This window comes from Cryptomeria japonica, chromosome 11, assembly GCF_030272615.1.
Source record: "Cryptomeria japonica chromosome 11, Sugi_1.0, whole genome shotgun sequence".
Taxonomy (NCBI): domain Eukaryota; kingdom Viridiplantae; phylum Streptophyta; class Pinopsida; order Cupressales; family Cupressaceae; genus Cryptomeria; species Cryptomeria japonica.
Genome location: NC_081415.1, coordinates 243,176,089 through 243,199,004, shown reverse-complemented (window position 1 = coordinate 243,199,004; position 22,916 = coordinate 243,176,089).

Genomic DNA, 22,916 nt, shown 5'->3' with positions numbered 1-22,916 from the left:
AGATAGACCTTCCCACAAATTGCCTTTTAAGTTTGAGCCCATTTGGTTTAGGGATCCTTCTTTTCTTCCCCTCCTACGACAATGGTGGGGAGAGGCTCCATTCATTAGAGGATCTAGAATGTTTCAGATTCTCAAGAAGATCAGATTTAAAAAAAAAAATATCAGGGAGTGGAATTCTCTACATTTTAAGAATATCTTTGAAGAAAAACAAAGGATCTTGGATATGATTGAGGTTTTGAATAGGCATGTGTTGCTGCAAAGTATGGGTTCTAGGGTATTTGATGAAATTAAGTCTCTTAGGAGTGAGTTAGAAGAAATTTTGGCAAGAGAGGAGGTACATTGGAGACAAAAATCTTGGGAGCTTTGGTTAGCTGATGGGGATAAAAATACAAAAAATTTTCATGCTACCACTAAAATGAAAAGGACCAGGAGTAGGATTACTTGTATTCAGGATTGTCATGGGAATATTCTCTCTAAGGCAGGGGACATTTCCAGTGAAGCAGTAAATTTTTTTAAGAATCTTCTTTCATCTGAGAATATTGATGTCTCTAACAATATCTCTTCTCACATTCCCTCTCTAGTTTCTCCCGATGACAATAGAATGTTGATGTCTCCTTCTTCATTAGATGAGGTTAAGGGGGCTATTTTTTCTATGAATCCGGATAAGGCACTCAAGCCTGATGGATTCACTCCTTTGTTCTTCTAGAAATGTTGGGATTCTGTGGGTCCAGATGTTCTTTTGGCTCTTGAGGAAGCTAGGCGAAATAGATCAATCCTTAAAGAAATGAATACTACATTGATAGTTATTTTACCTAAGCAGGAGGACCCTAAAACTTTTGCAGATTTTTGTCCTATAGCTTTATGTAACACCCTCTACAAGATCTTTGCCAAAGTGATTTCTATGAGATTGGCTAAAATTTTACCAAAAATAATCTCCCTTGAGAAAGGAGGTTTTGTTCCACAAAGGGAAACTTCTGGGAGGGCTATAGTTCCTCAGAAGGTTTTACATTTGATTTCAATTCAGAAATATCTTGCCATGACCCTTAAGCTAGATATGATGAAGGCTTATGACAGGGTCGAATGGAATGCGTTAAAAGTTGTTTTGACAAGGTTGGGTTTCTCTTTGGCTTGGATAAAATGGATCATGTCTTGTATCTGCTCGTCTAGATTCTCAGTTCTTGTTAATGGGTCCCCTTGTGGTTTCTTCCACTCTTCTATTGGTTTGAGGCAAGGGGATCCTTTGTCCCCTTTCTTGTTTATATTATTAGCTTCTCCATGTCATTAGTGGGTCCCAGGAACATTGCTCTGATGGAACTGACGTACTTGAATGGTATGCCTTTGGCATCATATCGAGGCATGCCATTTTGGAGCCAGAATAGCTACAACCCCATCATGGAGTCAACAATAAGTTCTGCCCAGTCAAGATACTACTTTCCTTCTAGCACCAATTGTACATAATAGTAAATCCAATCATCGAAGCTGTAGGCCTCAACTGAACCTCTAACTCGGTGTAACAGTAGCATAAAATCATGGATGTGGGGGAGCATGTGATTCTTGTTGGGATACTTAAGTAATCTGGAGCCACCCCTCTGAGGTACTTTCAACCAATGCTTCACTATATTATTTCGGTGTCCAGTTTTATCTGCATTGAACTTGGTGATTGATTGGGCGGGAGAAAAATTTGAGAACTGATAAACAGGCAATTTGAAAACAGAGGAAATAACTTCCCTGTTAATTGCGAGGAGGGTTTCACCATTATGTCTCTTGATAGTTTCAGAAATAGGATCATACCTCGCAATGCACTCCCTAACTAGTTTTGGGCAAGGGATAGCAGGAGGAAAGGCTGTCGCTTCCACGAGACCACTACTTAGAATTTCTAAACCAAATGAACTGTCAATTCCTTTAAATACCCTCTCCTTCAAAACTTCCAAATTTTCCCCTTTCAGGTCTATATCACTGACAATGGGCTCTGTGCAAGCAATACTAAAAACATTTTCGAGAAGGTGCAGAGTGGACTTCATAATTCATAAACAACAACGCTTACTTTCCCCAACAAATTTTTCTATGAGAGAGAAAAGAAGCTAAAAATCACTGGAGGAGATAGAAAACAAAACTCACCTTCACAGCTGAGACCAATCGGACGACTACCAGCAAACAAATCTTCTATCAAACACTTCGCAGCAATGAAGAACAAGTTTAAAAAATCAATCACTTCATACCTTATAGCAAAAGAAGTGACACGAACTTATTTAGTGCATTAATTCCGCTCGTCAACTCAAATGTGCTGAGCATTGGGATTTGACATCACACGCATGTATTGAATGCATGGTGGTGTTTTGGAGTAACCACCAACTCCCAAGAATGATTACTTGCCTTGAAAAATAAGCCAGTTGACGTCACCCATGATACGGTTCAATCTTCATCATACTTAGCAATAAATGCACCATCATGTCTTTTAGTCCATGGGACCCACCTAATTTGAACACACATGAAAAATTTGAACTGACTTCATGAGGGTTCAAGTAGTTCAAAACGTACACTGCGCCAAGAAAATTCTCTTCGAAAAGATTAACTCTGTTAAGTGTCGTCGGTCTTTTAAACTTCATTGAACGTGTTGAACACCATTGAACTATTTGAACTAAGTTCAAAAGGTTCATAGCCTGGAGGAAAAGGATATAACACATCATACATGACCATGAAATAGAACTGCTGCAAAAATACTTGAGTGAATGTTAGCATAAAAACTTTTTAGACAACTTAGAACCTGCGGTACCTAGATGAACATTATGAACTCTTTTCAAAATGGTTCAAGGGGTTCACGAAGTTCAAAACGACCATTGAAACTTGATGCTATGGATTAAGAAGCAATTTACCAGCAGATTAAGGATTGAACCAAGGAATTTCTGAAAGGATAAAGACTCAAAATAAAAGTTTGGTAAGGCGACTTACTCTTGTTATGAGGGATGAATGACAGGATAACAGAATCAAAGCAATCATCATCAACACATTGCATATATACAAGGTATACATCTTTATTGTTTAAATTCAAGCATTTTCAATTACTTTCTTTCTAGGTTGATTCCTCAACCAGGGTTTGACTGAGGCAAACACCTATCCACAACCCCCTTTCTTTTCTTTTCTGTGTGTAGGTTGCAGGTGCACAGCTATAATTGCAAGTTTGGGCTTTATTTGTAGGGACGAAAGAACCCGATTCATTTCATGAATTTTGTGGCGGACCATGTACATTCTCGCATGGTTTCGACGACTTTTTTCCAAATTTGTAGGGCAGATCCATGTAAGTTTAATTAGCTTAGATCCGAATTTACAGTGCGATCCCGAATTGGTAGCACCTCATTTCCTCTCTCTTTTCCACATAGTCAACAAGTCAACTTTTTCATTTACAAAAGAGGGTAAATCACACTTCAATCACTTCCAATCCACTCAGAATTCACATCCTTGTTTCCCTTGGATTTGGATCTAGTGGATTCAACCCCTCTTTTGATTGTAAATTTCCTCCTCCAAGTGAAAATCATCCTAGTGGCTTCCTTTCTCTCTCCTAGGTGGGGAGTCACTAGGATCCAATTTTCCACTTTACATTTTGGTGAACCCGACATCTTACACATTAATTTTGATTTCTCACTCTTAGATTTGATTAATTACAATTTGAATTTCAAATTTTTATTTTCAAGTTTGATCTATTTGCAAATTTTAGAGGTTAATTGCATAAAATCCCTAATTCTTTATTTTGAGAAAATTAACCTTGTGAGGTGTAAAATTTTAATTGCTTATTTTAGATCTGATTCTATTTCAAAATTGCAATTCAAGTCTGTTTCTTTATTCTAAAAATTCAGTGATTAAATAATAAAACCCTAATTTTTAATATCTTTTCATTTTCGACCTTTGACTGCAATTTTGATTGATCTAGACACCTCCAAATCAGTTGTTTTTTTGGATTTCGTATTAAAATCATAATCTCTCTCATCCCTGAAAATTTTGAGAAAAGTTGGTTGGACCGTTTTCGTTCTTGCCATGGTCCTCGGTTTTTTTCCCGAAATTTCGGGAGACGGAATTGACTGTATTTTTCTGCTCAGATCCAGAAAAGCAATGCACTTTATCAATTTTAACACTCTCTAAGGTGGAACACAAATTCAAATTTCATCAAATTCACATCTTAAAATTAATTGTCATAAAAGTCCTAATTTTAGATCTCCTTTTTTTTCCAGTAAATTCATATTTCACTTAAGAGACTTTTAATGACAATTAATAAATTGGATTTACTTGCTCTTTCAAATGTGATTACATTAATTTTTGCATATATTTATCATATGTCGGATAAGAGTTTCTTTCATTTCTTCTTGCTTCTCTTTCTTCATAGCACTTGGTCATATTGTGTTGTTAGGATTTCCAAATTATTTTCTTTTCAATTAGATCTCAAAGCTTTCATGTATCATCTATGTTACATTATGTTGATTTTAACAAAATGCATTTCCTATCTTAATCTCTTTAAAGATTTTGTAGATAAACCTAGAGATCCTAATCCTTGTACCTCTCCTAGGGTATCCTCTATGAAAGAAATGAGATCTTTTGAGATTTTGCCAAGATGAAGGGCACAATGAAAAGCACAAAAGAGAGACAATAGTATTATGAGAACAAAACTATATTCTCATCAATATGTAAATGATCAAATGGATTAACCAATACAATGAATATGGGCCTGCATATATAGGCAAGGCCATATGAATATGTGAGCACACAATCATGACATGTGGCTCAATGAGAAACAAGGGTAAGTAAGAAAAGTAGGGGTAGGTAGGAGATATAATATAATATTCCACAAGAGGTGGATGACCCACCGAATGTGGAGTGTAACAGCAAGATAAGACCACAAAAGGTGGAATTTCTCCTACAAGCTATATCCCTATGTGCACACTCCCCTAAGTGTCTCATATCCAAACTATGATGAGATGCATTATCCTAAGTTAACTTAAATAAAGTGTAATAATATCCATGATGAATAATTATTTACACCAACACCCCCCCTTAAGTGCAACTTAGGGGAATGAAGACTCAAGTCAACAATGCCAGATGGGTCTCGGCTACTAGGCCATGATAGGTACTCATGTACAATATGCAAATGCAAGCAAACCTATCCAATGCAATCTCTCACAAATAGAGAAAGGGAGAAAACCCAATGGGAAAAAACTCCTCCCCCACAAAAGAGAGATGAATGTACAAAAGACTCTCAAAGAAGAAGGACAAAACCTCAAAGAGGAAAAAGTCCTCCCCATAAAAGAGGAAGGAGAAGTCAGCTCACCCCCCCAATGAGAAATCCCGCACCCCCAAGAGAGCTCACAACTGCTAGAAATTACTCTTGGTGAAAGGTTTGGTAAAGATCTCAACAACCTGCTCCACTGTAGGACGATACTACAAATCAAGGACCTTCTCCTGAATCAACTCTCATATGTAGTGCATATGGATCTTGATTTGTTTGGTCCACTGATGCTGGATTGAGTTCTTTGAGATTGCAATAGCACTCTGGTTGTCACAATTTAGAACTATTGGTCGTGGAGTGGTGAACCCAAACTCTATGAGAATTTGTTGAAGCAAAATGGTCTCAGTCGCTGCATTAACATCTCCATGATACTTAGCCTTAGTCGAAGAGAGAGAAATATAATGCTGCTTCTTGCTCTGCCAACAAATGGGGCCCGAACCAAGCTGGAAGTTGTAACTTGAAGTAGACTTATGATCATCAAGATTGCCAACCCAATCAGAGCTTGTGTAACCAACCAAGCGAAGTCCCATGCCTGCTGCATAGTGAATCCCATAGTGATGTGTACCCTAGATGTAGTGAAGGATGCATTTGGCAACTTTCCAATGAAGCTCATGTGGTTCCTGCATGAAGCAGGAAACCATGCCAACTACAAATGAAATATCAGGGCAGGTGTGAGTCAAGTAGATGATACTACCCACAAGCTAACGATACAATGTGGCATCAACTGGTGGAGAAGAGCACCTAGCCTCAAGATTGACTCCTGAAAGAAAGGAAGTTGGTGCAGGCTTACAATCAGCCAGATGAAAGCGTGCAAGTAGATCAAGAGCATACTTGGGTTGAGATAGTGTAATCTCAGAAGGTGACTGTGAAATCTCTATCTTGAGAAATTAGTGCAAAAGACCCAAGTCAGTCATAGCAAATCTATCATGCAAAGCAAATTTGACACTACTTATGATTGATGTGGTGCTCCTTATAATGATCAAATCATCAATATTGAGCACAAGTATCAAGTGTGAGTCATCCTATCACAAAATATATACATTCAGATTAGAATGACACCTGGTGAACCTTGCAGAGAGAAGAAAGTAATCCATCTTGGTGTACCAAGCCCCGAGGGCCTGCTTAAGGCCATAGAGAGATTACCTTAGTCTGAAAACCAAGGAAGAATCCTAGATGAAACCCTATGGATGCTCCGTATAAATCTCCTCATCAAGATCCCCATGAAGAAAAGCACTCTTCACATCCATCTGATGTACAACCCAACCATGAGCTGTGGCAATAGCAAGTGTCAAGTGAATGGAGTTCATCTTGGCTATAGGCACAAAGGTCCCAATATAGTCAACACCTTGAACCTGAGAGAAACCTTTCACAACAAGTTGAGTCTTATACTTATCCACACTACCATCTGCTGCAAACTTGGGCTGGTAGATCCATTTACATCGAACCATCTTTCTCCCATTAGGGAGAGGGACTAACTCCCATGTGTTGTTCCTCATCAAGGAACTATACTCTTCCTCCATAGCTTGGTCCCACTCAGGAACCCCTGATGCTTCCCGAAATGTTTGTGAATAAGAAGCGGTAGCAATGTATGCATGTGGAAGGTCCTAATGTTGTGATCGAGTCCTCTATGTATCTGAAGGATCCCCAACAAGAGAACTTGCTGACTCAAGTGTTGGTCGAGCCCAACGAGGTCTAGGTGGAGGTGGAGAACGAGGCTCCTCAACTACAAGTGGACCCTGTAGAGGTGTAACCCTGTGAGTCGAAGTTGAAGGAGTCTCATCATCTGAATCACTGGCATCACTATCCACAAAGGAGGAAGGTGGAGGAGCTAGAGAGGCTAAGCTCAAAGAGATTTCCTCAAAATGATCACTCCTCTCAATTAACACCTCATGTGTCTCAGGATCCATCAATTGATATGCCTTAACACCCTCATGATATCCAACAAAAAGACAAGGCCTACTCTGAGGTTCCAATGCCTTGCCTTTCTGCAGAGGAATGCGAGCCGATGCTGGACATCCAAAGACTCCGAAATGTCTTGCAATCATTTTCCTACCATTCCAAGCCTCAAAAGGAGTAATACATGTCAAAGCTTTGTGAGGAACCTGATTTTGGATGTGTGCGGCACAACTGATAGCCTCTGCCCAAAAGGAAGGATCAAGAGAACGTGCATGTATCATACAACTAGCCATTTCTTTGAGAGTTCTATTCTTGCGCTCTACAACTCCATTCTGTTGTGGAGTGTAAGCAATAGAATGTTGAAGATCAATCCCCTCAAATGTACAAAAATCCTCAATTATTTTGTTCACATATTCCCTTCCATTATCTGTGCAAATAATCTTGACCACTTTTCCGAATTGCTTCTCCACATGAGCCTTCAAGTCTAGAAATTTGTCAAACACGTCACTCTTATGAACAAGAAAATAGACCCAAGTGAAGCGGGAGTAGTCATCAATGAAGGTGAGGACATAGCAGGCCTTACTAAATGAAGGTGATGGAGATGGACATGCTACATCATTGTGAACAAGTTGAAGAACTTCCAAAGCTCTCCAAGCTTTCCCCTTGTCAAACTTCTCCTCGGGATGCTTTCCCATGGAACACCTTGAACATACACCCTCTGAAAAATTGATTCGAGGTAGACCTATGACCATGTCTTTAGTGCTGAGCTGTTGAAGATAGCGGTAGTTGAGGTGACCAAACCACTCATGCCATAGCTTACTTTCTGAATTTGAATGAGTAAGAAAGGCCCTAGAAGGAGAACTTGGCACAAAGTGGGAGAATGAATAAAGCCTTGAGTTGTCATTGACTTGTCCCATTGGTACCAAGGCATCATTATCAAGTTCCTTTACCACAACTGAATCAAGTGTAAACTCAACCTTTTTCCCATTCCCATAGTGAGTGATTTGGTAGATAGAGAGAAGATTGGTAGACAAGTTAGGAACATAAAGAACATTCTCAAATATTCCATCATCCATGTCAACTGAACCTTTCCCTTCAACCTCAACTTGTATATTATCTCCTATGTAAATGTGAGGTACCTTTGATGGCTCCAATGAAGAAAATTGCTCCTGTGTAGAACCCATGTGATAATAGGCACCTGAGTCAAGTATTCATTGCTGTGAAAAACTATTGCAGCCACGAATGCTTGCCCTTTTCCCTTAGACCGTGAGGAAGAGGAAGGAGTTGAATCCTTCTTGTTGTAGGCGGATGGCAAGTTGATGTTATTTTTCTTAAGAAGATTTTTCAACTCATCAACTTGCTTGACGTGGCATCGATGCTCATCATAACCATACTTCTTGCAATAAGCACAAGTTGGTTTATCCTTCTTAGGTGGAGTCCCCTTCTTGGAAGAGGATGAAAAATTGCCTTGTGATGGAGAGGATGATTATCCTTTTTCCGGCTGTGGCTTTGACTTAGATTGATTTTTCTTCTTGTTGGAACCTTTGCCTTGACTCCCTTGACTCCCTTGCTTAGCCACCAAAGCCTTGGACTTTGAAGACTTGAGAAGCCCCATGTTCAACAACTTAGATTATTCCAATATCAACATTTATGTGAACGCATAAAATGAAGGCGTAGTGTAGGAACTCTCCACTGTCAAACAATGAGTTTGGAAGCTAGAAAAAAATCCTGCATATTCAGGTGCAAGCTTGTCCAACAAGTTGAATATCAACTGAGCATCCTTTTTGTCAATTCCACAATCCTTAAGCTTAACTGTTAGCTCATTTTCTTTGGTGACATAATCTTGGATTGCATCAAAACTCTTGGGATCTAAGTTGGTGAGCTCATTGTCAATCTTGTAACCTTTGATTTCATCAACTTGACCATACAATTTCTGAAACATTTCCCAAGCTTCTTTGATTGTAGAACACTTCTCAATGTGAAAAATGAGGTCATCTGATACATACTTACGTAAAGTTCCAAGAGCCATGCAATTCTTAGTGAGCCATTCTAACTGAGCATTAGGATCAACCTTAGGATTAGGTGGTGCTGCTATTGTTCCATCTATGTAATGCGTGAGTTTTTTTTCCATTAATTTGCTCCATGTTTTAATTTTCCAAGATGCATAATTATGTGGAGTTAAAGGTGGAAATTTATGAGAAATCATAGCAACAAAAATGAAAGAGCACAAGGAAAGAGAGGCACAATCACATAAGACACCCCCCCAAATTCACTCAATCAAAGAACCACCCCCCCCCTCCCAAAAAAAAATAAAAAATGATGATTTGGCACTTTATACTTAGTGTGTGTACAATGGGCCACTTGCAAAAAATGGCAAAGTGGACTTCTGATTTCAACTTTACAACTGCCTCAATGAGGCCAAAGGAGACTCAAACTGATAATGCAAGAGATCTAAACTAAGATTCAAGAAAATTACAAGTACCAAGTAGGCCTAAAAGGACCAATATCTGAAAGTACAATATCCACTCAAAATCTCTAAAAAATGATCATAGATTATGAAAGTAGACGAAAAAATATGCACTTTCAAAAACAACGACACTTGAAAAGGAGGTCGTATGAGCCCAAACGAAGCCTTTAAAGTTTCAAAATCAAGGATTGGATAGGTACAACTGATAGAATCTGAAAATTCTAAAAAACATGTACACCAAAATCATAAAATAACCACACAACTGCGTAGAACATGAAAAATTAGCCCAAATAAAAAAATTACACCCAAAAAGGAGCAAAATTGAGCAAGTTATGAACCTCCAAAGTTGGCCCAAAAAACCAAACTGCTCAATAGAGAGGGGTCTAAAATTTTCAAAAAGATGTTGATGCAGGCTGATGTTAGCAAAGCACTATGTTAAATTTTATAGTCGTATGACCATCGTACCCCCAGCTAACCTACGGAAAACTGAGGTGGTGGTTGACTAGGCGCGGAGGTGGCAGTTGATAGGGTATTGACTGGGCACTGACGTGTCAGAGGGTTTTCCATGGGCCAGTGGTCTCCTGCCACGTGGTGGGAGTAGTACATTGGGTAATATGTTGGTAGGGCCGGAGCCGGTGGTCATGGTGCCGAAGCAGCTACTGGTGACTGGTGGGAGGCAGCTACGACGGGGCCAGAGTGGTGGTGGAGGTAGTTGTAGGGGCCATCGAGGCCGGAGTCATCAGGAAGCAGAGTCGGGGAAGCTGAGTTTGCTGCTGCCGGAGGTTGTTGCTATCACTGGAGGTTTTTGTTGACGGTATGATGCCTACAAATGATGGTACAACCTTTAGTCTGCAGGTATGAGGGGTGGGGTCAACGTACCCCCTCGACAATAGATAGTTTTTTTTGTTTTTTTGTTTTTAACTTTTCAAGAAAAATAATTTTCTACGTTTTCAAAAGGTACATTTTTATTTTTATTCTTAAATTTTTTTGAAAAATCCGTACCATACTACCCAAATTGGGAAAACAATTTCTCCACACCCAAAATCCAACTTTCGCCAAAATAGGTCGAGTTTATACTCGATTTTTATGGAAATGACCTTCCGGATGCAATGGTGAGGTTGAAAATGCTCTAGGATGTCTCCAAAATGTGTAATACCTCAGATCCGAAAATAGAAGCCTTCCAAGATGTCTCCCAAAACCAATTAATGAAGCACCAATGGCTCTGATACTATGTGAGATTTTTCCAAGATCAAGGGCACAATGAAAAGCACAAAAGAGAGACAATAATATGACAAGAAAAAACTATATTCTCATCAATATGTAAATGATCAACTAGATTAACCAATACAATGAATATGGGCCTGCATATATAGGCAAGGCCATATGGATATGTGAGCACACAATCATGACATGTGGCTCAATGAGAAACAAGGGTAGGTAAGAAAAAATAGGGGTAGGTAGGAGAAATAATATAATATTCCACAAGAAGTGGATGACCCACTAAATGTGGAGTGTAAAATAAAGATAAGACCATAAAAGGTGGAATTTCTCCTACAAGTTATATCGCTATGTGCACACTCCCCTGAGTGTCTCATATCCAAACTACGATGAGATGCATTATCCTAAGTTAACTTAAGTAAAGTATAATAATATCCATGATGAATCTTTATTTACACCAATAGATCTAATGCTTTACCCAATGATCTTTCTACAAGAGAGAAAGCATTGGAAAGTAATATGGATCCATCTTCTTCTTCTACACACATCCTTGAGCAAGGAGGGCAATATGAAAACATCAAAATTCTTACATCTTTCGATCCTCCTTATTCTCCTATACCCTATCTTCAACATCAAAGTCTATGTAGGGAGGATGATGTTATGCATTTTATTCATGACCTTTCTCCTCACATAGAAATCGCTAAAAATGAGCTTTAGATGATGACAATGTTCTTCCCCAATCTTCCAAAAAGGATAAGCTTGATAAAGGTAAAGAGATTATCATTTCACATGATACTCCTCCTTCATCTACAAATCCTTTTCTACCTCCTTACACATCAGATTTCAAAGACATTCATGGTCTTATTCCTCCATCTAGTCAATTGCAACATTCTTATAGTCGTGGCTTCCATATAATTACAAAATAAGGTTTTAAAGGACAAGGAGTTGGGAAATTTGAGCATGGAATTCATGTCCCTATAAATCCTCCTACACAAACTACTACAAGAGGCCTAGGAAGTACTACCCCTCTTTCTATGGATGAATTCCTTAGACTTCAAAACTTTCAAGATTACCTTGAAAAACAACAAAGCAAGAGAGCCTGCAAGAATGCTTCTTCCTCAAAGCATCATTTTTGTTCATTTCATCAAACTCATGACCATAATGCTGATGATTGTCCTGGTTTTCAAAAATCTAGTCAAGATGGCATAGAAAGTGGCAAAATTAGAATTGTGGATAATCAAACTCCTTCTTCTAACAAACCTTCTTCTTCATGGGAAGATGATATTTACCATTCTAATAGATTAGCTGCAAGAATCTATTGGAGATTGAAATATGACAAGAATATTTCCTTTCCTTCTCAAATAAAAACAAAAATCTTAAGCAAGTGAAATGCATTGAATATTGCATTTTTTATGATTTATATTCACATCCTATTAGAAAATGTTATGAATTTAAGAAATTTGTTCAATTACAATATGATCTTGCACACATTTGTCTCACAAAAGATCTAGCTATCTTTCTTGGTAAAAACATCGTGCCTTAGCATTTCTTTTCCCTTCATGTTTCTCTTCATCCTATGGCATAATTAGCCCATTTATCGGGGGCTCTTTATCATTAGTGGTGGTAGTGTTTTACTTTAACATACTTTGGGGCAGCAACATGAAGTTCATTTTTCTTCTTCTTTCTATACATTTATCTCTATTTTGGTGCATTATTCATTATTAGATCTCTTTTCTTGAAAAGGGTTATTCCCATGTGAGCATATAAATGTTCTTTGGTTTCCCTCTTTTCCTGGAGAGGGGCATCTTTAATGAGTACTACATTTCTTCTCTTTCCTTCATTCTCTTGGAAATCTTACCTCTCCTATGGTTTTGATTATTCACAAGTATGATATGCCCCTTAGCAAGGAATAATCTCTTGGGAGGTATGTTCCTTTCCTTGAGAAATTTTGTTCCACTAAGATGGCATATCACTTGAAACTAATCACCATCAAAAAATGTGTAATGTTTTTCCTTGTTCTCCTCACTTGGGGGGCAAGGATTTTCACTCCTTTCCCTTTTCTTTCTTATCATTATTTCCTTTAGGGGCTTCATTTTTCATATGTGATTATAATTTCTTACAATGGTATGCTTGTATGATTAATCCCCCTTGAGGACTATATGATGCTTTTCCTCTCTCCCTTTCGAAGTTCTTGAAACGTGTATTTTACATTTACTAATGTCTTTTCTTGCATGTGTTCATGTAAGTTCATTGCACATTTTCTTATGTTTAATCTCTCTCTAGTAGATTGTGTAAGCTCTTCTCATTGTCCCTTAGCTTGGGGGGCAGTGATCCTTCTCTCTCTCTTTCTCTAGGGATCCACTTTTCCCTATTAGGTGGATGGTGTGAGTTCTCTTACTTGATGTCATTCCTTGTGCAGAATTGTTGGTTATTAGCTTAAGGATTCTCTCTTATACAAGAAGTGTTAATCCTTGACTATGACCTCTTTTACACTTGGTAATGTACATTCATGATAAATCCAACCATCCATCTGGGGGCTAAATGTGAGTCATCCCTCATCAAGAATCCCTTTCACCTAGAAATAGGAGGAAGGATTGCATTCTTGTTCTTTCTTTTTTTTTGTTCTAGAAGATGTTATATTTGTCTAAAAAAACTCCTCTTGGGGGTAGATGTCTTGTTGAACAAAGATATCTTCTCCTCCAAGGATCACCTTTACACTTACAACAAGATATCTCTTGTCAACTATCTTATCCTTTCTTGAAGAGTATGCCCTATCTTGCTTGGATTTATGACATTGTTGCATAGTAGATATCTTCTTTGTGATGAAGGTAGGTATTCTTGTTCTACTTTCCTTAAGATATCAACATCAATCTATGTTGACATCTTAAGGGGGGGGCACCCACACTACTCCTTTGTACTATACTTCTCTCATGCATGGAACAATGGGACATTCTTGGAACCAGAGGGAAACCTCTTAGAGCAAGATGTCGTTACTTTTTGTATAGTGGGTCATTCTTGGAACCAGAGCACGGTCTGTTAGAGCGAGATGTCTTCACTTCTTCTTGTCTTGTATAGTGAGACATTCTTGGAACTAGGGGAAACCTCTTAGAGCAAGATTTCATCACTTTTCTCTTATACAATGGGTGATTTTTGAAACTAGAGCATGGTCTCTTAGAGAGAGATGACGCCACTTTTCTCTTATGCGGGGTGATTATTCTCGGAACTAGAGAATGGTCTCTTAGAGCAAGATATCCCACCTTTCTTGACACTTTTATCATACATTCTATGCAGGTTGTAGTGTACTCAGGCATAGACTCCTATGAGGCACTTTGAACCTCACTTGCACACATGCGCATGAGGTTGAGTGGAACTAATAGAGTTCTCAGTCTTTCTCTCTCTTTACATGGATCACCTAGACATGCTCTAGGGGCGAGATTTTCCATGTCCTTCTCTCCATGGATCAACTATTTTTAGGGATGAGACGTCCATGGTTTCTTTCTTCTTTGCCTTTCTTCTCATGGATCACCAAAGTGTGTATTCATGTTCTCTCTCTTCTTCCTCTCATGAACTCATTATTTTACTATTGATAGTTTATGGATGATGTCAACTTTGCTCTTTTATGCGATCACTCGTGTTTATGTAATGACATTGGTCTTTGTGTCCTAATTACTTGTTGAGACATCTAAGCTTGAGATATCTTTGGCTAGTTAGTTTGTCATCTTGTGTCTTGTTCTTGTCATGTGTCTTTTTGTGCTTTGTCTTTGTTTTGTGTGTCTTGTGCCTTTTTGTTTTGTGTGCTCTTGCATATGTTGGTGTGAGTTGAGACCCTAAGATTGGGGGCTTTTTCCTCCTCAATATTAGTGGCGTCTTATACTTCTTGTGGCATTGCTCTGCATATCTCATCTTCATCTCCCTCTTTTCTTCTACTTTACCGGCAGTAGTGGCGTAAGCCATACTCCTGCTAAATTGGGGGCTAAATGTAGTGTCATAAAATTATGACCCTTGAAATTTTAACCAAATTTGGGGTCCTCACCTTGGTGATGAAATCTCCTTCCTTAACCAGGACCTATTTCTACATTTCCAACCCTTCCCTCTTCCTCCTTCATGTCTTGTGTCTGCTTTAGACCCTGTGCGGGTTGCCCGATCTCCTATGCATTTCTTGTCTTCAGGGTTTTTTATTCCTCTTTGTCAGCATTCGATGGTTGAAAATTAATCCTTGAGGCATGTATGAAAGGAAATTTAATAACCTCATTCATGGAGGGATGAAAAATGAAAAGACAGATAGAGAGCATAAGGAGAAGATACAAGATTTCAAGGTCATCATCAAGCATTCAAGCATTCAAGTCTTCTTCATTCATCCATTCGAGAAATATTACAACATTCATTTGCAAGCATGTGTGTGTGTTAGGGTTTTGTCATGTTACATGCCATTTCATATAATATTTGTGGTTACATTCAAGAAGCAAAGCGATCATCATCAACAAGTTGTAGATCTACAAGGTATACATCTCCATTGTTTACATTTAAGTATTTACAATTACTTTCTTTCTAGGTTGATTCCTCAATTGGGGTTTGACTGAGGCAAACCCCTATCCACAACCCCCCTTTCTTCTCTTTTATATGTGTAGGTTGTAGGTGCGTAGCTGTAATTGCAGGTTTGGGCTTCATTTGTAGAGATGGAAGAACCTTTTTGTTTCACGGATTTTGTGGTAGACCATGTACATTCCCGCCACAGTCCCTACGAATTTTCTCCAAATTTATAGGGCAGATCTATGTCAGTTTAATTAGTTTAGATGTGAAGTTGCAACATGATTCCAAACTGGTAGCAGCTCATATCACTCATTTCCTCTCTCTTTTTCACATAGTCAACAAGTCAACTTTCTTATTTACAAAAGAGGGTAAATCACACTTCAACCACTTGCAATCCACTCAGAATTCACATCCTTGTTTCCCTTGGATTTGGATCTACCAGATTCAACCCCTCTTTTGAATGTAAAGTTCCTCCTCCAAGTGAAAATCATCCTAGTGGCTTCCTTTCTCTCTCCTAGGTGGGGAGTCACTAGGATCCAATTTTCCACTTTACAATATGTTTTGTTCAGATGTTTCATTGTTTACTGACTTGATATTTGGTCATCTTATAGGTAGCTCAAATGTTGTTTTGCATCTAGCTCAATGGTTATGTACAAGGAATAATTTTATTGCCATGTTTTTTTATGTTTGTTCATGTTTTTGGGAGTTTTTTTTTTGTTTTGAATATTTTTTCTTTTCGTTAGGACATTTTCTAAATGTTTTTGGTCTTTCGAGATTTTACCAATGTTTTTGGATTATTTTAGGACATTTCTCAAAAAAAAAAATTGGTCTTTTAAAGATTTTTACGAACGTTTTTGCTTTATTTCAAGATATTTTTTGAATTTTTTACTTGATGAATCACTGGTATTGAGAATCCACTCCCATCATATAGGTGTCCCCAGTTAGGTGGCGGTGTGAAAGTATGATGTAGGACACATGAGGTAATAACCCTGATTGCATATCAATAACAAGCCATGATAGATATGATGTATCAGCGGATGCATGTATGTGATTGCAACGAGTTTGAAAGACAATGGAGCGACAACCTTTACGAATGGCATCTGTTTGCTAGGTTTTCACCACCATACTTATCCAAGGTGCCACTGAAGTGGTTTTCACCATTTGGATGAATAATTTTTCTTTACTATTTTCTTGCTTTTTTCAGGACTTTTTCTGAATGTTTTCCTTCTTTTTGAGATTTTACGAACTTGATGCTCCATATAACTTATGTATAGAAATTTTTGAGATGTATGTTGTTTATAGGATCTGCCAGTGGTTCCCCTTCTGAAGTGGCTAACCAATAGGCCCTAGACCCAACGATAATAGTGATGACATATGGACCCAGCCAATTGGATTCAAATTTGCCCCAATGTTCTTAGTTTGGTTGAAAGCTTAGACAATGTCATTGGATAATGGGCTCACTACATCAAATGTGGGCACATTATACTTCGATTGATTCATAGAAGCTATTTATTGTTGTAAGGAAGAGATTGTTTGAGATAGACTGTTGATTGTAGCTTCAGTATAAGTATTGAATTTGGACATGTTGGATTGAGAAGGAGGGGTGGAATTGTTGAATGAAGGAAGGGGTTGAGAATAAGGAGGAATGTTGTTATAGGAAGGCAGGGGTATAGAATAAGGAGGGATATTTTTGTATGAAGTTGGGCGTTGAGAATAAGGAGGTGGAACATTATGATAAGTAGGTATGGGAGAGGATTGGGTAACACATGGAAGGCTCATGGTAGGAGGAATGAAAGAAGAGGAATTGCCCCCATGACTAACATTCGTAGGTATAGGAGAATATTGGGTAACAAATGGAAGGCTCATGGTAGGAGGAATGAAAGAAGAGGAATTTCCCCCATGACTAACATTGGTATAGGATAATATTGGGTAACAAATGGAAGGCTTGTGGTATGAGGAATGAAAGAAGAGGAATTGCCCCCTTGACTAATATTCATAGGTATGACACTTTGTGTAGAGGTTGCCATGATGTTTGATGTAAATGTAGGGACACTAGCCATAGGAGTAGTCAAATGAATAGAATGATTAAATTGACTAGGAGGTTGTGTATAACCTAGGGCTTCAACACAACTCTTCATGGGAATAATATTAGAATCAATAATATGAGCAATACCGTGCAAAATATCAACACCAAGTTTATCATTTTGAACCATTCTTTCTAATCATTCAATCAATGGGAGAGCATCACTTTATGGGTATTGTTGAATCATCCATTGTTGAAGATCTTCAAATTGATTATCAATCTTCTCTAATTGGTCAACAAAAACCCTAGTTAGTTATTCCTCCACATCATGAGAATTATTTAAAGAATGAGGATAGACGGGGACATTTTTAGGATTGGAAGAACCACCAATATCCTCATGGACAAAGTTATCCAAATTAGGCTCCATCTCCTCGGTAAGTAAACCTTGGGAAGCCTTAATTTTACAACTTCTTCTTCTGGGGACACTATAGGTTGGACTAATAGTAGTAAAACTCATACACCAAGGGAGGGAAATTGACAATTTGAAATTTGAATTTTGGAATCTAAGTTGAAAAATAATTAAATAATGCAAAATTCTAAGAAAAATGATTACTCAATTAAATGAACAAATTGTTTGAAAGCACAAAGAGCAATAATGCTACCTCTTTGGAAATTGAAATTTAAAATTATGGCTTTGCTAAAATTACCTACTAGGGGACATGAATTTAAATTTAAAACTAGGGTTGAAAATAACCTCTAAATTTAAAAATTTAAATGGGAAATTATGATGTTGAAACACCAACTTTGTTTTCGACTTTAGACCGACCTAGAATCACTATAATTTCACAAATCTTTGGATTTGAACAATAAAATACCTCCAAAACAAGCTCCTGATATTTGGGGAGAAAAAGTTGGGACCAAGAGGCTGCCTCTTGGTTTGACCAAATTTTTGCCAGTTTTTTGGGGAAGCAAGATATTGTGAATCTAAAGTGAATTCTGAAAGGATGTGGAAATCCAAGATGTCTAGATGTGCAAAATCAGGCCTTGAAAGTCAAAATAGGATGTAGTTAGGTGTAAAGTGGAAAATTGGATCCTAGTGACTCCCCACCTTGGAGAGAGAAAGGAAGCCACTAGGATGATTTTCACTCAGAAGGAAATTTACATTCAAAAGAGGGGCTTGAATCCACTAGATCCAAATCCATAGGAAACAAGGATGTGAATTCCAATGGATTGCAAGAGTTGAAATGTGATTTACCCTCTTTTGTAAATGAGAAAGTTGACTTGTTGACTATGCAAAAAAGAGAGGGAAAATGAGTGAAATGAGGAGCTATCGGTTCGGGATCGTGCTTTAATTCTAGATCTAAGCTAATTAGACTGATACGGATCTACCTTGCAAATTTGGAGAAAAGTCATTGGGACCATGGCGGGAATGTACATGCTCCTCCAAAAAATACGTGAAATGAAAAGGGTTCCTCCATCTCTGCAAATGAAGCCCAAACATGCAATTATAGTTGCGCACCTGCAACCTACATACAGAAAAGAGAGGAAAGGAGGGTTGTGGATAGGGGTTTGCCTTAGTCAAACCTCAGTTGAGGAATCAACCTTGAAAGAAAGTAATTGCAAGTGCTTGAATGTAAACAATGGAAATGTATACCTTGTAGATCTACAACTTGTTGATGATGAGTGCTTTTCTTCTTGAATGTAATTACAAATGTTGTATGAAATGACATGTAACATGACAAAACCCTAACACACACATGCTTGCAAATGAATGTTGTAATGTTTCTCCAATGGATGAATGGAGAAGACTTGAATGCTTGAATGCTTGATGATGACCTTGAAATCTCATATCTTATCCTTATGCCTCCTTTTTTCTCCACTCATCCATCTCTAAATGAGGGAATTGAATTCCTTTTTATACATGCCTCAAGGATTAATTTTCAACCACCGAAGGCTGACAAAGAGGAATTGCAAACCCCAAAGACAAATTATGCATGGGAGACTAGGCAAACCTATCATAGGGCCACCCTAAGGGTGGGGACAAGGGTGCCATGCCCCTGTCCTACCCTATTTTGGGGCCTGAACAGGGTCTAGAGCAGACACATGTCTTGAAGGAGGAAGGGTGAAGGGGTGAGAATGTAGAAATAGGTCCCGACTAGGGAAGGAGATGTCGTCTCCAAGGTGAGGACCCCAAATGTGGTTAAAACTGTAGGAGTCACAATTTTATGACACCACATTTAGCCCCCACTTTAGTGGGAGTATGGCTTATGCCACTACTATTGGTAAAGTAGAAGAAAGAGAAAGATGAAGATGAGAAATACGAAGCAATACCATAAGAAGTATAAGACACCACTAACATTGAGGAGAAAAAAGCCCCCAATCTTAGGGTGTCAACTCATGCCAACATACACAAGAGAACACAAAAAAGGCACAAAACATACCAAAACAAAGACAAAGTGCAAAAGGACACAGAACAAAAACAAACAAAGCAAGACACAAGTACCAATGCCATCACATAAACATGAGTGATCACATAAAAGAGAAAAGCTAACATCATCCATGAACCATCAATAGTAAAACTATGAGTTCATGAAAGGAAGAAGACAGAGAACATGAATACACACTCTGGTGATCCATGAGAAGAAAGGCAAAGAAGAAAGAAACCATAGACATCTCGCCCCTAACACTAGGTGATCCATGGAGATAAGGACATGGAAAATCTTGCCCCTAGAGCCTATCTAGGTGATCCATGTAAAGAGAGAGAGTGAGAACACTGTTAGTTCCACTCAACCTCACGCATGTGTGTGCAAGTGAGGTTCAAAGCACCTCATAGGAGTCTATGCCAGAGTACACTACAACCTGTATAGAATGCATAGTACAAATGCCAAGAAAGGTGTGACATCCCGCTCTAAGAGTTTGTGCTTTGGTTTTGAGAGTAATCACCTCACATAAAAGAAAAGTGGTGTCATCTCACTCTAAGAGACCATGCTCTGGTTCTGAGAATGATCCACTCTACAAAAAGTGAAGATATATAACTCTAGGAGATTGTGCTTTGGTTTCGAGAATGACCCACTATACAAGAGAAAAGTGACGACATCTTTCTCTAAGAGGCTTCCCTTTGGATCCAAGAATATCCCACTATACAATACATGAGGAAAGCATAGTACAAAGGAGCAATGTGGGTGCCCCCTCCTTAAGATGTCAACATAGGTTGATTTTGATATCTTAAGGAAATAAGAACAAGGATACCTACCTTCATCACAAAGAAGATATCCGCTATGCAACAATGTCATAAATCCAAGCTAGACAGGGAATACTCTTCAAGCAAGGGTAAGATAGTTGAAAAGAGATATATTGTTGTAAGTGTAAAGCTGATCCTTGGAGGAGAAGAGATATTTGTTCAAAAGACATCTACCCCCAAGAGGAGTTGTCTTAGACAAATATAACATCTTCTATAACAAGAAAATGAAAGAACAAGAGTGCAATCCTTCCTCCTATTTCTAGGTAAAAGATATTCTTGATGAGGGATGACTCACATTTATCCCCTAGAGGGATGGTTGGATTTATCATAGATGTACATTACCAAGTGTAAAAGTGATGGTATGATTAAAGAATAAGTATCTGGTAGATTACTAAGAGGGAGGGGGGGGGGGGGGTGAATCAGTAAATAGAAAAACTGATACAAACTTCCCAAAATCAAACTCAAACATACAAAGTAAACTTATCAATGAAATACCACTGTCAAGATCAATACTCATAAGAATACTGGTTGACTGTTACAACAACTTAATAGTAAACATCATTTAACTTGTAAACATCCAAATGCTTTATCATATGCCAATGCTTCATTTCTCAATGCTTCCAGTTATCATGCCTTATCAGATATAGTTAATCAAATCAACCATAAGATCATAAACACAAAAACATTCACCATGACACAAGTATTTATACGTGGAAAAACCAAATAGGTAAAAACCATGGTGAGATGAGACTCACAAGATAATATCTGAACTCTTCTGAAGTTCGCCCTGTTAGGAGCCAAGCGTGTTAAAGCTTTTACAAAAGTCCTGTTAGGAATCACCTGGTTAAGGGATTGACTACAAATGCCTTTTTAGAAGAAAATACCCTATAAGGAGTAACCTCAGTAAAGGATTTGAAAATCCAATCTAATGGACCACCTTGTTAGAGTATTTAATAAGTAACCAAACTTGTTAGATCTTACTTGTTAGATCTTACTCGGTCAGGGGATTTCAATTCTGCTATAATTGTTAGAAAATAACATAAGTTTCTTGATCTATCTGAATAGGACTACATTTGCTTGATCAGATCCATTTAAGCTTCTATCTACCTTTACTCAAACTGTAGACTCATTCTTTGGTTTGGAAATCACACACTCAATTGATTTCTGCCAACTCTTGCCAACACTAAAAGAAACAACTTCATCAACCTTAAATACAAATCAATTAGGTTGGTAACACAACAAAAATCTAATCCTCTCATCAATATTACAAACAAGTTGGGACAAGCATGACCATTGGATTTTATAGCAATCTCTACACATCAATCAAGAAAACCTCAACCGCTTCGTGATTACCGCTTCATTGAGCTCAGTAACTCATCACACGCTTTGCATTAGATGCAATACACTTTTCTCATTTCCTAGACAAACAATCATGCCAAAACATTTGAACTTGTCCTTATACAATGACCTTACATGTCATCATCATTACCGCTCAACATAAGATCATAAACCAACATAACCAATTCAACAACCTTAATCGGTTAGGGTTTAACAAAAATAACTGGTAGGGTTTACCAGTTACATAACATAGAAATGGTTTAACCTTTTACTCCGATTACCGGTTCAACTCACAAACTTACATACCGGTTTATAATAACCTTCACAAAGTTCTTCCTACCGGTTATAAGACAATATAAAAAGTAACAACAATATCAACAATATCATTAATATCATTACCGGTTCAATTGACATCAATGACAACATAACATATCATTAATGCAATCTTCATGCAAATGCCAACAATCTCCCCCTTTGGCATTGATGGCAATACAAATATCAACACCATTGCTTTGCTACTGTGATTGTGAATAGGAATCCTAGTTTACATTATCAAGTATTCGCAAGCTCTCTCTGTCTTCAGTTTGTCACTGGTTTTCCTTCACATAATCACATAATTCTTCTCCCCCTTTGACAACAATGCCAAATTGAAAGTAAAACATGTAATGTTAAATTTTCACTGTGCATCAACAACATACTGCAATGTGATGCCCCCCCTATAGAATACATCCACTTCTACATCAACCCTTGTAAAATTCTGCAAGTGTTTCAGGGACTAATGCAGTCAACATCATGTTCAACTAACTTCATGAAGAGGGACAACCCCTAACTAACTTTTAAGATACTCAAAAGTAGTCTTAGGCAGAGGTTTGGTAAAAATATCTGCAAGTTGCTCCTTGGTAGAAACATGCTCTAAGATAACATCTTTGCT